This window comes from Ptychodera flava, chromosome 1 (genome assembly GCF_041260155.1).
Source record: "Ptychodera flava strain L36383 chromosome 1, AS_Pfla_20210202, whole genome shotgun sequence".
In the NCBI taxonomy this organism is placed as follows: Eukaryota; Metazoa; Hemichordata; class Enteropneusta; family Ptychoderidae; genus Ptychodera; species Ptychodera flava.
The window spans coordinates 33,392,408-33,408,234 of record NC_091928.1 but is presented as its reverse complement, the minus strand read 5'-3'; the positions used below and the strand labels follow the sequence as shown (position 1 = coordinate 33,408,234).

The 15,827-nt window shown below is 34.9% G+C and overlaps 1 protein-coding gene across 2 annotated transcripts in view; it reads right to left on the bottom strand.

Moving 5' to 3' along the window:
• LOC139135633 (CD151 antigen-like) overlaps positions 1 to 15,827 on the bottom strand; it is a 78,818-nt gene that overhangs the window by 62,444 nt on the left and 547 nt on the right. The window lies entirely within an intron of this gene.

Here is a 15,827-nt window from a genome sequence, read left to right as displayed (position 1 = left end):
CTACTTTCTATTCATGTTCACGGTTTTTTTTCTCATTTTCATTTAATGACACGCTTGCTTGGTAAATTAATTCTTGAAATGACATAAAGTACACTTTAGATGAATATGTGGTACATGTTCAAATCACGGAGGTGCAAAAATCCCGTAAATGGTTATCAAAAAATCTTTCCAATCTTTCACAAAAGTGTTATCTATAACCACATGGCTACAGAGAACTATCATTTTCCAATTTACCCAAATATACCATGGAAATGGCCGGAACATCATATTTACATGTAGGTTTGAATATTTAATGACATTCCTCTCTAAATTGCTATGCACATCGAGGCTTCATGAAGCCCTCTGTCAGTATATGTCCACTGGAATTATGGGTAATCTAAATATGTGCAATTAATATGAGACATCTATATTGAAGTTGTTCTAGCTTAATTCTTGCATGTGTCAGCTGACAATTAATTTTACAGAATTTACTGCATTTTCCAGGCATTTCATTCTCTATAGTGTTGTTGTTTGCCAAACATTGTTCTTTTACTTTAGCAAAATCTCATAACTTCACACACAATTATGACTACAGAAATTAGAAAACTACCATTCTACCATCATTATAATCATAATATTAACTCAGTAATTGTATCATGCAAATACTGAATCAGATCCTATATGCATCTACATTATTTACATCTGTCAATTTTCTCAGAAAGCTCTCTTACCAATCAGAGGCTGCAAGTTCAACTCTTTGTCACAGAGACCATCATTAACAGCCTCTATAACATAAACGCTGACGAAAAGCTACTGTCTGCTGAGAATATACGATAATTCTGTAACACAGCCATCAGATAGTCTGTTACAATGCATAAATGCTATCGCAATTACCAGAACTGCTCACCACTTCCAATTCAAATCTGATTAAAAACGTCACATTCCACTTACAAAATGTACATGTACGGTATGTTCAGATAGTCAGCTTAGATCTACTGTGGAATGGTGATTACCACTTAAAACAATTATTTCTCTTTTTTTTTCATTTTATTTGAGGCAATGTTTGCATTTTTCTCCAAAACAAAATGCTATTATCAATGTGAACTCATTCAGCCTGTCCATCATTCTCTACCTCCTATATGATATCGATCACAAAATACACAAATGACATTTTTCTAGGAATTTCAGTCATGCAATTTACTCATATAACCTTTCACAGCAATTACTAATCACCTTCGTAAGCAAATGCTTGCTTGCCATTTACTGATATTTTAAGTGAGATTATCATGCACATTTTGAAATGAGTTTTAGAAATGTCCAAAAGGAAAATATTTTAAGCATTCTTATATATAACAAAAGGGCCAAAGATTTACACAAAAGGTTAATGTTGGCTCACTCCTTTCTAAAAGAAACAAAATTGAGATTGCAAAGTTGCTTAATCAGATACTGTCTGTACGTTCACACCATTCCCATCCATCTTTTGTAGTTTTATTGAAGTTACTCAAAATGCAATTCTATAGTTTGACAAATAAGTTCTCTTTGGACATTAAAGTTGTCAATTCTGCATTATCTTTTGAGTAACTTTCATCATTCATTATCTGCATGCTGCATTATCTTTTGAGTAACTTTCTTCATTCATTATCTTGAAATATGCTGAAAACTTCAGAAATATGGCAAATATAAGATCTCAGCCACTGCATATAAAATTACCTGCAGGTATGTAATACAGATTAGAAATGATAAAGAAGTCAGAGTCAAAATGCAAAATACAGAGCTGATAAGCTGTTGAACCACACCACAAACCACAGGACACACGTTTGCAATATTCAAAACTCACATTATTTGACTTCAACTGAAGATTGATTTTTAAAATTTAAAAGGTAATTTTATTTTTTCTTGACATGCACAGAAGTCATGCAGTTTATATAAAACACCAACTTTCGAACTGTCCCTTTCCTAGTTAGCAGAATAATGAAATCCAGCTCTCCACTGAAACAATTTTTTACAATATTCCACACAGCACAAATTTTAACATTCCTCACTGACGATAGGTAATCATCAGCCTAGTAACACAGAAAACACCGAGTACTCAGAGTCATAGAAACTGTGCTCCTTCAAAATGGATTTGTTTGTTTGTTTCATCTCACCTCCAATACCAGTATATATTCATTGTAGATTGCTTTTACCACTACAATTTTCCAAGAACTGGTGACACAGTTCCAGGGGAACATGTCAATGGTGTCATACGATCGGTTCCTGATCAAGTCATAAAAACATCCATGATTGTATATTTGAAGTACATTTACATATCAAATTTCAATCAATGAGTACTTAGTCTATGAAGCTGACATTTAAACATGGTCAGATTGTAATTCTATTCCATGCATGTGTTGATAAAATCCAACTTAATTAGTAAACACTTCGTGAATGTATTCTTTTCAGGGGACAATTACGTTATATTCCAAATTTTGTTGTGTGAAGGAAAATATGATAAGTTCAAATAATATTAATGCTTGGAGTGGAACGCGCATCAGGAAATGAAATTCAGACTGAATTTTTTTAAGGCAGTATGTGCCTCGAAAGTGAAAGACTTACACTTTTGCTCTAACTTTCCTGAATGAAACTTTCAACCATCCTTGTAACTAATCAAGAATAAAAATTGGGGTCACCATGCAAAGTTTGGAACTAGCGAAACATATTGCCCAACATTTTGCGATATTTGAAATTCAAAATGGTCGTCATCCCTGTGTTTACTCTATGGAGGAAAAATTAAATTTCTGATCTTCGAAAAACTAAGACTGTGAAAGTTTTTCTTTCTCCAAAAGCTTTAAAATGAACCCCCACAAGTGGTGGATCAGAAAAGAATTGTAGAAATTTGAGAGTCTGAATATCTGTCCCCTAGGTGCGTTCCTATCTTAAATACTTAGCTGGTAATATGATGCTAAATGTTCACTTATTTTGAAGACTGCCCTGTGGAGTTATAATGAAAAGTTTACTGTTTTGTGTTTGTGAAAATTGAAAATTTCAATTATCTGCACAAAAGAACAACTCAATTTGTTCCAGCTTGAATAGACTGAAAGTCAAATTTTTGATTGAAATTTTTTCACCTTTAGTATAAAACCAGTGACTTTGTAAACCTGTATCGTGATGATGAAGTACACAATGTATGCATGAGATTATTAAACTTAGAATGCTAGGTTGACTACTTTAACATTTCCTATACTGCTATACTCCTATACTCAGCATACTAAAGACTTCATCTCTTTGCCCCACATGTTGAAGAAAAGTGTGTATAATATGATAAACATCAAGACAATGCCCATTTTACCTCCAGGAATTCCTTGCTATTTGTAGGGCCCCTCATCCACTGACGTCATAACACTGCCCTTTCCCATGGAAAAGACTACCAAAGATTTGACATCACTTCAGCAAATAGAATTTAGCCATAAATATGAACTTCTAATGGGCGTTATAATCACCACTTGAAGCGCAACATCACATCCCGACCTGCAGCCAAACAAGTTTCTGAAATCCGGTGATTAATCAGGCAACAGTGAAGTGCAAGTTACTGGCTTAACGTTCCATTAACGTTTCACAAATCATAAATTCAAACATATTACACGCTGTGATTGATTGCAAATACCTTAACAAAGGATTCAGAATCTGTGATGTTTTCTGTGGTGCGTGACCACTGATTTACAATGCCATGGGTACTGGTTTCAGTCATACACATATTTTGCAATTTATTTTTTTGGCGCAAAGTATTAGAATAACTGGTTTACATTGCTTTAACCCTTTGAGTGCTGTAATTTTTTCCGCCAAATTTTAGTGCAACATTTTAAAAATTTTTATGAATTTTTCTGTAATTTTTTTATTATTTTGGACCAAACAGAAATCACATGGCTACAGGTTTTCATCAAAATTTTGGCAAAAATCTGAAAAATTTGATGGGGGTACATTTGATAAAGGCGCCAAAGTTGACTTTGGCGCTCAAAAGGTTCAAGTAGAATGTGCCTTAGGAACAGATACTCAGACTCTCCAACTTTTTACAATACTCCTCTGTTTTGCTGCCTGTTTGGACTTATTTTCAAACGTGTGGATTAAATGAAGTTTTGGCATCCTTTTCTTTGTGAAAGTTGAAAATTAAATTCTCAATTGAGTTAAGTATGGAGCAGGGTGACAATTTTGATTTTCAAATAATGGCAAATTTTGGGGTAATTTTTGTTTCTAAATCACAAAGTTTGCATGGTGACCCCTGGTGACCGTTCATTTTCCATTCATGGTCTAATATAAAAATAGAACAATGTCACAGTTTCCTTCAAAATATGAGCACAAATTCAGAACTTTCAGTTTCGACGCACATAATACCTTAGTAACAATGTGTAGGTTATGGCTTCTTCTTATTTGTATGGATTCTACATAAAATAGCCTCTGGACATGAGGAATTAGTTTAATCAAGCGAAATTTTATATCAGCTCCACTATAAAATTCATATAGAGCTTATCTGATCAGTGGTACAACTGTTTCTATTAATTTCTGATTTGAATAAGTGGTTTGTAGTCATAGTATTGACTGATTTCCAAATATGGTATTACTTCTATTTTTACTTTCAAAGAGATAATAGCTGTCACTATAGAGAAATTTATTTTCATTTATGCTCTTGAAAATGAGTACATTTGCATCATCTTTTCTCTAAAGTAAGCTTACAAAATATTAGCCCTGAAAGAAAATATATATAGTGTTTACCATATAAGGTTTTCATTGACAAATGAATTCCGGTTGGGTCTAAAATTCAGTAGTAAATAATAAGATTTGACATTATATATGTACACACTGTGTTGACAACATGAACTTGTGAGTTGAACAAAAAAGTGTATGACACAAATTCGAAAAATTAATACTGTAAAAAAAATGATGGTGTTTCAAATGTCTTTTTACCAATTATTTTACTGCAGCCTACGAAGAAAACAGATCAGCAATGCAGCATCTATTTCCGCATGTGATCTAAGCTTTTAAGTGTTCAACCTGAGATAACCTTAGATAAAATTTGCACACCATGCGGCTTTTTGTTTAAAATTTCAAGAGAGGAGGTAAAATTTCAGTCACTAAGACAGAAACCTTTTCTGTTTGCAGGTCACCTGAAGTTTTCCCTATGTAATCAAATTGTTAAAATTTGTGAGTCAATTACCAGGCCCAATACTTTAACCCTTCACCCCCAGTTCCCTGTATACAGGTCCATCTTTACCATAGAAAACAATGGATTTGGGACAAACCATGGTGGTGAAAGGGTTAAAAATACCAAAACATGAAACATTGTACCATGTGCACTTTAAATATACAAACAGGAATGACAAATTGTTTCATCACTTGTTCCCCAGCATGAGTGATTTTTAAAATTGCAGTTTGCTTTTAATCCATTCTTCAATTCATTTTTTCCACAAATGCATTTATACTAATGTATTACATGTCAAGGGCTCATTTCTCTTTCCTTGACTAGGGAAGAGACTTGCCAATATGACTTAGTAAGTTTCATTGTTATGTAGTTATTTCTTACTTTAACTTTGCACAAAAAACTGAGAATCAACAGATACCGTATCTACATATGTGTATGGACACATATGTCCACAGAGAAATATGAATATATAAGTACAATTGACTCAGAAATCATGCTTGTATTAAGATATTTAAAGATTTTAATGATATTATTTTAAAGGTGACCATTTCATAAAAGGGAGGGTGTCATCGGAACTCTGCTCCAAGGTTGCTAGGGACCCCTAAGACCGATGTAAACACTTTATCTAGGGTACCTTGGCCATTGATGAAAGTAAAAACATGTTTGTTAACAATGAATATCGTAGAATTTTAAAATATTGCAGCTATGTTGACGTGATGCATCTTCATATCATGTATGAAATACATTGTCTGTAAAAAAGAAATTCGCACACGTACAGTTCCAACGACACCCTCCCCTTAAGTCTAACATTATGTAAATATGGATGAAACACATCCTTGATTGATTAATTGATTGATTGATTGACTGATTAATTGTCTTATTAATTGACCTAATATTTCTTGATTGATCATTTGTTTTTTGTACAATTTTTTCATTGTCTATAGTTACGGAGCATGACTATGATATACGTTTGATTGAAACAGAATCCCATATCGTCTGAAATCATTCCAGTCAAAGTGGCTGGCACTGAGTGCACTGATGTACTCAAAAAGGTACTGTGCACAGCGATTAACCTGGTGACTGAGGTATGCTGTTTATCATACCAGTGTGGTGTCAGGGTCATTCATAGGCTACAGATATTTATTCTGTGCCAGATTTATAGATTGGCCATGGATCTACACAATGAAATACATTCTTGTTTGTGCTGATTACAAGATGCATATCTGTGTTTGGTTATAGGCACACACAAGGTGAAGATAAGCAGCCATGTTTGTGTCTAGGCTGTAATCTGTGTGCTGGATCACTTTGATTAAAGTGTCTATCAACTTGAGTAGGTGGCCTTACATGACCTTATCTGTACTGATTAAACTAACAGAACCATCAGCAAGTACAGGGAACGCAATCAACTCCCTTCGATCAATGTCAAGTTGAAATTGAAGGGCTGAAAGAAAGTCTGTCCTTCAACAAAACCTACATGTATAGGCGGGGGATGGCATGGCTATGAATAAACATACATGTAGTAAAATGCTGCATTGTATTTTGGTCAGCTTGTCAACCATTTTGTTGTAAGACTTAAGAGTATTCTTAACTTTGCCTGTCTTTACCACAAAACCCATTCAAAAACTGAAGTTCATTAAAAGTTTGACAGCCAATCTGACTAGCTAAGTAAATGGATTGTTGTCTAGACGTTTTTGAAGGAAATTGTAAAATTGACACAACTTTACCAAGTTTGACAACGGTCAACTGAACTAAGATGTAGAAAGTCAAATGTTCAAAGGCACTTTGAAAGTACAAATGGCAGTCAGAGAAATTTTGAGATTACAGACCGTACATTGGGAGTATTGCATCCACTCATGGGTACCTGGACTACGCACACACCTTGAACAGCAATAAAGTGAACCTTTGTTGACAAACATCACACAAAGAGTTTTGTCAGAACTGCCGTTACCATGGTTACACCATGAAAAAGATTTTTTTTAGTATCTGTGCATATGTTACACTGGCAGTTATCTCTGCTCAAGTGTGCAGCAAATCCTTGAATTTTGCGTTATCAGTATGCAACACAGTATCATTTGCTGCATGCAAACACCCATAAAATAAATCTCTATTCTGTAAAATTTGATGATTTTTTTTCACTATTTTTGTTTTTTAAAGCCAACTGCAGATTCTTGTTCCACTCCCGAAAGCATGTTCTAATACACAGTATTCAGCTTGTCAATTCAGCCTGTACATGTGTTACTACGACTGTGTTGCTATAGTTGAAGAGTGAATTCTGGTCCGGACTAGAATTCAAATTTACACAATAACAGTGCATTTTACACATACACATAGAGTGTTGACGAAATAGAGAGTGTTTCATCGTGCTTTGGGGAGTAGTGCAAGAACTTGTAATTGATATTCAAACAAAAACGATGAAAAAACACTCCAAAAGTTTCACCTCCAGGCCTATTAAAAGTCACATCTTAGCATTGTTATTATAGGGAAGCAAATATCTTTTCAGTTATCTTCCACAAACGAGAAAAATATTCAAGGCGTTAATTAAAGTTCTGGAGACAGCTGAATTTAGGCAATTACATCTGGAGTAAGCTAATATACTACACACTGGTTACAGTGACACACCGCAGGTAGTGGTGGGATGTAACATAGTATTTAATCAATACACGAATTATATTTAAAAATTCAATATTTCTAACTGTACATATACTTCCAGTTGTTTGAGAAAGCTTTTTTATGGTAGAGTAGCATCGATTCCTTGGTAACTGACTCCCTGGTAACCATGGTGATAACAAACTAAGCATGGTAAAGTGGCTGAATGAGGAAACGCTGTACACTAATGCGTCAATATCATCCGCTTGCTACAATGAATGGCTTTTAAGAACTTACAAGGATCACAGAAAAATTCAATGTTATGTATGATTTTGAGAGATTAGTACCCAACCCATTGACACGTCCTACTGATTTATTTGTCCATGCGACACAAGCTATCTGTGCAGAGACCAAAAGTCATTAAACAACCTTAAAGACTAATTACTGGCTTTGTAGATCATTATGGACTAAGTAGTTTCTGCCGCTGCAAAATTATCGTTAAAAATTTAAAATATGTTAAAAGTTTAGGTGATGACAAATCTTTTATGAAATTGCCACTCTTCAAATGTTTGGCGCTGTACATTAAGATATTAACTAAATGAGTCACCTGATATTTAGCAAAATATATTGGCTCTTAACAAAATATGAATTCATAATCACATTTTAAAAATAGCTTGTCTATTGCTCATTTTTTTTTATTCATATATGATACAGATCTTGCCTCAGAAAAACTCGGCCTTCAAAGCAAATATTTTTTTCCACTGATTCAATGCGGGCAATTCAAATCTTTGTTCTGAATCTTAGCAGAATCGCCTCAGTGTGGTATAATCTACCTTGCCAATGATGAGCTACTTCCAAATAAGGCAAACCAGGGTTACCGGTATTACACTGCTACTGTGCAAACATTTGCTTTTCAAGGTTATTAGTAATTTAACAGCAAAATATTCTAAATTATTTATCATACTGTGTACTAGCTAGTAAGAACGTTCATTGGGTCTCTTACTCTGATTGTTGTAATATGTACGCATATCTTTATTTGCAATAAATGCAAGAAATTGTCTATCATTTATCATTCATGAACCCTGGAGGGATCACAATTCCACCAAAATTGTTGATTCCAGTCTATTTTTTATTGGTCCGGGTAATTTCAGGTGTCAGCTATCAAATTTGCCAACATGTATGTCTGCTTATGTTAAATAATATACAGTATGAACTGAATGCCACACATAAATGTGATCAGATACAAGTCTTATATAACATCGGTTTCGACAATTCGTAAGCAGTTTATATCTGGTTTTCCAATAAGTTCCGCTGACAGAATTTTGTTTCTGATCTTTACGATGTTTATAATATAAACATTAGCTGCATTGCATTTCAATTGACCGTAAAACCCTACATCATGACTGGTGATAAAGCTGTACCAGTCAAATTACAGAACATGGGAGTCCAGAACACTGACAGTGTGCTGGCCAATTGGTTTGCGTGCTCTAATACGGTAAATACCATTGTTGACGATTCCATTGTTTGATATATGCTAGTGAATACAATCATTGCCGTGAATTTCCATGATATTGTCACTTGTTGCAGGGCCAAACTGCTTGCATTGTGAAATACCTGTTATACTCAATTTAAAAAAAAAACATCCCAACTTACAGCAATTTATCAATTCTTTACAACTCTCAAGTTCAAACCACTAAATAATTTGGAGAAATATAAAATGTATACACTACCATCTGTTGTGTTTCAGTACTTTCATCATTCAGAGCATTATGATTTGAATTCAGCCAATGCTAATCCACAGAATGAAAACAGGCCATTGTAGCGCCCCATGAATATAAAGTATGGGCATTTGGTAAAAACTTGAACAACAGAATACCCTTATAGGGAGAAATGATTAAAAAGGAGCAGTCTTCAATCCCTGGTTCTCACTTTAGTTCGCATTCTTATTACAGTAAGTATTAACATGGTGTTAGCCCCTTGTCTTCCATCGCATTTTTATCAAGTTGATCAATTTAAGATAAAGCTGACAAAATGACCTGCCCCTTTAAATGTGAACATTTGTTTATATGTACACTTTACTGCAAGTCTGTCACAAATATCTGGCAATATGTAAAGCCTGTGCCTGAACGGCTGTGCCTGTAACTAACTGAACAGGGGAGATCTACCTCAGGTTGCACGTATTCAATAGATTGACAATAAAAGTTACTGCAGTGTACTTTTGCTATGGTGTGAATTTTATTACCTATTTTATCGGCTGAGAAAATAAATGTGTTTGTCTTTGCAGATTTAATCTCTTAATTCACACCAATTTGATCAAAGATTCAAGGCTTTGAGTTGGCTTTGACCTTGGTGCCCTGAGCAAATAATTACACAGGGTCACAAAATGAGAAAGACGCTACCAAATTCTACTGGTGGAATTAATCAGCACATTTACAGCAGACATATCACACTGCTTTACCTTACAGCTCTCAAGCAACTTCAAGCTTTTATTTGAGGATCAAACAAATAACTGCCTTTATATTACGTTCATTTTTATTGTTTTATTTTCTTTTCATTTTCTTCATTATCATCATTGTTTGCAACATACAACAGGAGATAGGCTGGTGGTTTACATGCTGTACATATACGTACAAGGAAATTACAATAGGTCAGATTATTATTCTATGTGTGTTGCAGACAAACTGAGTTTTTGTTGTATACATAATATGTAAATCATAATTACAGAAAATCATAATTATAAGGAATTATAGATACTCTTTTTCTAGGATCTAGGATAAAATATACTGTATCCAGATTTACAACCTGTAAACACGAACTTTTTGCCAGGTGAATTTAAGATCAAAGGTCAACCAAACACCCCATCAAAACAACACCTTTGTTCTGCTCTCACTATTACAGTATTATCACGGATCTCCTGGGTGAATATTCAATTATGTTTCTGTTACAACTGTCGCTTACCCATCAGAAAACTTCTGCTGCAAGTGTTGATAATGCCAAAAGTCGTAGGCTTTCCCTCCCTTGAGACTGACAACATTAGCAATACCGTTGATCGCGATTTCGGGTTTGTTACTAAATATAGCTGCATGCGCGCGACTTTCGGACAAACATGCTGAAATTTGGACAAATTTTGTCGTTATATGCGCGGCTGCTGTTGCAGCTTTTAGTCTCAGTCATCAAATCATATGAATAGGTGTGACACTAAATAACCATTCTAACACTCGCAGGTTTTATTTTCGTCGTTTATGCGGAAAATGCTGACAAATGTTTATTTATGCATATTAATGAAGAGAACAGTGACGTCATTTGCGATCAGCGCTATTGGAAATGACGCGTCATATTGATGATCTCTCTCTTTACCTTATTTCCTCCAGGACAGTTTTTTAACAGGTAAGTTAGCCCTTTGAGTGCTGTAAATTTTCCCGCCAAAATTTTAGTGTAAAATTTTACCAACTTCTATGAATTTCTTTGTGATTATTTTGACAATTTTGGACTAGATGGAAATCACTTTTCATTGGCTACAGTTTTTGATCAAAATTTTGGAAAAAATCTGAAAAAAATTTGTGTGGGTCACATTTTATATGGAAGATAAAAGTGGACTTTGGCAGGCACATGGTTAAAAATGGAGTATACAATTTGGGTGAAAATAATCATGACATTCAAGGAACAAACTAAGCTGACAGGTTTGCCAAGTTTTCTCTGCATGGTATATTAATTATTATTATCATACCAGTCATATTGATGGCCCAAATACAGCAATCTGATTGGTTGAGACGCGAAAAGAACCGTGATATATTGGCAATATACCAGGGCTGGCATATGCACGAGCTCTCAGTTTGAGCAAAAATCCTTGACGTTCAACGCCAGAATTTCAATACACTGTGACTGTTATGATATAATAGCAATAAATCACACCCAGCGACGGTATACCATTCAATTTTGACCACTGAGTTCACTTCATATATGCAATCGCTATCGCTCGTGCATAAGTGTCATGAACTGGTCAAAATCTCGCGGTATACCGTCCCTGAGCGATAACACTTTTGGTATAGTTTCCACGGAAGAAAATGAAAGTGAAAGGGGATGAGCCCTTGAAAAGTTAAGAAAACTGCAGTCATTATTCTAATTTTATTGATGATGTGGGATATTAGAGACTTGTTTTAAGACTGACTGACTTTGTCAAGCAAAGTCACCGCCACTTCTATATGGACATACCATTTGATTCTGGTCACTGGTTTAAACTCACCAGCGGCTAACCTCTCTTAGACGACCGATTGGGTCCAAAGATGGAAAATTTCCTTAATGTGCAGAATGTCTGATTGAAAAGTCCTACTCGGCCAATTATGAGAATAACAAAATTATCAGTAATGCATTGCGAATAGAATTAACAAGGGAAAGAATACTATCTATTGAGGTTCTTAACCTTACAGCATGGAAGGAGATGGCGTGAACAGATTATGAAACACATGATTGTGATCGATGATGCTGTCATTGTTTCCGTGGTTATGTGCACACACCGATTACTGATTCACATTTGAGAACCCACACATTCTGAGATACAATTTGTCAAAGGTCTGAGGATGTGCTAATTTCAAAATATGTCTGCTGCTTTCACTTTCATGCTGCTCCATTACTCGACTTTAAAAGTTACCGAGCTACAGTTAATTTGAATAGGAATCTCCATGACAACTTGGTGGCTGTCCATTATCGAGTATATACACATGTAGTATATAGCTACAGTAGAATACAAATTGTTTTCCGTATTGCATAACAGACAAACAGGCAATTTTAAATGCCTTATGATTTTGTGTTTGAGATATGTTCTCATTTGTGAGTAGACATTTTGACAAATGTGATTTTCTTTTTCCAAATCTGCTGCTGTGACTAATGGATTTGCAGTGACAGAAATAACAATATGAGGCACGTATTGAAAATGTCAACAAAACAGCTTTTATATCTTTCCAAAACTACTCACCAAATATCATTAAACATTCATAAATGCTTCACATTTATTTCCCAATCAACCATTTCTAGTACTAAACAACTGTTTAACCAAATATGACCAAACAAAATAAATGTTACACATTTATTTCTGAATCAACAATTTCTGGTACTTTTGATTTTACTTTACAATTGATTATTTTGTTTCGGGATCTCTCATTTTGTCCCTTTCCCCCATGATCTTTTTAATAAAAACATTAATTTCGATATTGTAAAACTCCTAATTTTAAAGATGCAACTAGTCATACGTATCTTTTTTGCAGAATCCACTTGATTTCAGAGTCCAATTTATTTTTTCACAAGGGATATAGGACAGTAGACAAATGTAGCTACAAAATGGCAGCATAGTCAATGTACTGTGTTCTTTTCATACCTCAACAATGAGCATAGAAAGGGCTTTGTGTGGTTGTTTTCACAACTTAAGTATTGATTCAATATTTTTCTCGCCCATTAAGGGTGATATACCCTCTGTGGATTCCTCCCCTTTCCTTGGCCACCAATCGAGGAAAATATACTACCTTTCTGGAAAATGTATCGGTTGTAGCATAGCGTATTTATTGCACCATCATACTGCCCCTTGCCTTAGATGATTAAGATTTGTGAATGCAAACGGAAAACTATGAGAGATACCTACACCACAGTTTTGATGGGTTACAATTCTTTCATTTTTGGAATTAGTTTTAACCAGGCTGCCATTTTTCTTGGATACTTAGACCGACCTTTAGTTTAGTCTTTTTTGTTTAAAAAATTGAATTCCAAAAACTGTTTTTCACATATCAAATGAAGGACAATTATACTGGCGGCACTCTGATATATCGGTCACAAGCAAACTTAATCATATCATTCAGACACTCTGCTCAACATGTCATACATACAGTAACTTTTGGGAAAATGAAAATATTTTTGCAATAAATGGGAAAATATTTTGCAAAGAAAGCTGTATTCATACTTTCAAACTGCCTCTTGGTGGCTGTATCAAATTTGATGTATTCTACCATATTGAAAGTGGGTGGTTCACGAGACCTATATTCACGCACAGACACCATAAGGTACTAGGATATTGTGTTTCATGATACAATGGATGTTCTGATCCTAACATGGTGGTTATAAAATGAGAATGACACGACATCACTGACTTCAGTTAGCAGACCATCAATGTGACATTTTCTGTGGTGCCAAGAGTTGCTTGACATTCTGTGACACTGCAAATTTTTTTTTCAGTCGGTGTACTTCAACCATATTAACATAAATAGTGGCATTATTGGCTCAGCAGATATGTCCAAAGAGGGCTGCAGTGAGTGTAAAATGGCAAGAAATATGATATCTGATATTTGGAAAATTGTTCAAGTCAATGATAGAAGTTTGAAAAGTGCAAAGTACAAGCTGTCATTAAGAATAATACATCATCTGATTGGTAACCTTGGATTATTTGGAGTGCGTTTCAGAGCTAGGTCAGACTATCATGTACACATGCAGCCCAGATTGGAATTCACAATTGCTGAAGTTTCTACGCTATGTTTGACAACATGGGACTGACATTCCCCCCAGTCAGTGTCAGCAATTAGCCGAAGCTTATTCAAATTCTGTAGTTGTACTGAAATTTTGATATTTTCATAATTTTTGGTGCTTGAAAACAATTTTCTTTTTTTCTTCTCCCTAACGTTTTATGTTGCAATACAGCACACACGACCCATTTGTACAATATTTGTTTGTTTTTGGCCGCACAAGTTCTATTCTAGAATAAAATCTCATTTTGAGCAATGAAATATTGGACACTGGTGTAGTACACTGTGACAGCACAAACCAAGTTGACAATTAAGTTGAGTGTTGGTCATTTCAGAAGGACAATAGAACCTATTTCTTTTTACAAATAAAATAAAAATAATGGAAAATGCATCTGACGGCCATAGCGTTTCAAAGAAATGAAAATTGTGGTTTGGCCATTGGGGATAAATCAACTTTATATGTTGCCAGGAACCAGTAAAGTACGGTACTGCTATTTAAAATAGTCTTCTTGTAAAAGAATACAAAGGCAAAATATCTTGCAAATACTTGGAAATTTCAAGACCTTACAATAGCAGAATGTGAACTTTGTGATAGCGTAGTGATTATGTTTGATTGTATAATTATGAATTTTCAGCGGTTACAGAAACAGAAAAATAGAGATAGAGATTCTCGGGCCAAAAAAATAATGGCTACAGTGTATTATGGAAGTGACACAGAGTATCTCCATTCATGATGAAGAGTCATACATGAAACACAATACAGACCTAGATTGGCAGCCAAGTTGACATTGCGTCTGGTATTTACATTGCATTTCAAATTTAGAGTTTATTGACTTGATATTTTGCACTGATTTATGAATTTGACATGGTGGGGGATGGGGGGACATGAACTGATCTGCAGACAACATGTGACATGAAATATTGCACACAGGAATGCATTAACTGTGAATCACATTCTGTGACTGCAACTATTTCAAGGTCCCTGGGATTTGGTTTTGTTTTCACTTTTCTTGTGAAGTTTTTGAATTTTCAAAACGTTATTTCTGTAATCATTCTGGCAATATCTTCTTTCACATTCAATTTACATTTTTTTGAAAAGAGGGTAGGTGGAGGGGATGGTGTGAATTGCTATCATACTGTTGGAATACATTCTTACAAGAAAATAAACATGAATATTGTGATAGTTGCAGTTTACCTGTAATACATGAAATTTTAGCAAGGATAAAACCCTGGTCATACATCTAGAGAGAGTGTTGTTCTGTTTGAGAATTGTTGACATTCGACCTGTACTGATCACGATGCCTGAGTGCAGCTGCCAGCGTACTATTGTATCGCCCTATTCAAACTGTGATCTTTGTTGAATTGTGATTTTAACCGCCCACCACAAACAACGGGGTTTTCCCTATGACATCTTTTCACTGAAATATCACAACATTCAGTGTAAGACTTCGCGAATTTCGTCACCATGTCGGATTTTTTTTATCATTTCTGCTGTTTTCTTATAAAGCTTACCATTAACACAGCGAACAGACGACAGCGCTGTGTACACAACAGTACGTGCAACGTTGTATTGTTGGGATAAGCAC